The sequence below is a fragment of the Arachis duranensis genome, chromosome 4, assembly GCF_000817695.3.
Source record: "Arachis duranensis cultivar V14167 chromosome 4, aradu.V14167.gnm2.J7QH, whole genome shotgun sequence".
NCBI classification, from domain to species: Eukaryota; Viridiplantae; Streptophyta; class Magnoliopsida; order Fabales; family Fabaceae; genus Arachis; species Arachis duranensis.
In genome coordinates, this window is record NC_029775.3 from 83338833 (window position 1) to 83339177 (window position 345).

The 345-nt window shown below is 40.9% G+C and overlaps 1 non-coding gene across 1 annotated transcript; it reads left to right on the forward strand.

Moving 5' to 3' along the window:
* Positions 1 to 233: 233 nt before the first annotated feature.
* Positions 234 to 341, forward strand: LOC127747083 (small nucleolar RNA R71). The gene has a single exon (XR_008008886.1). It is a non-coding gene; the product is annotated as a small nucleolar RNA R71 (small nucleolar RNA).
* Positions 342 to 345: the final 4 nt, after the last annotated feature.

Below are 345 nucleotides of genomic sequence, written 5' to 3' on the forward strand. Positions count from 1 at the left end.
ATGGCATTCAGAGTGTCAATCTCAAGAACTCCTTTCTTCTGACTAGTCCCATTGTTCACAGGATTTCTTTCAGAAGTGTACATGAATTGGTTATTTGCAACCATTTCAATCAGTTCTTGAGCCTCAGTAGGCGTCTTCTTCAGATGAAGAGAACCTCCAGAAGAGCTGTCCAAAGACATCTTGGACAGTTCAGAGAGACCATCATAGAAAATACCTATGATGCTCCATTCAGAAAGCATATCAGAAGGACACTTTCTGATTAATTGTTTGTATCTTTCCCAAGCTTCATAGAGGGATTCTCCTTCCTTCTGTCTGAAGGTTTGGACTTCCACTCTAAGCTTACTC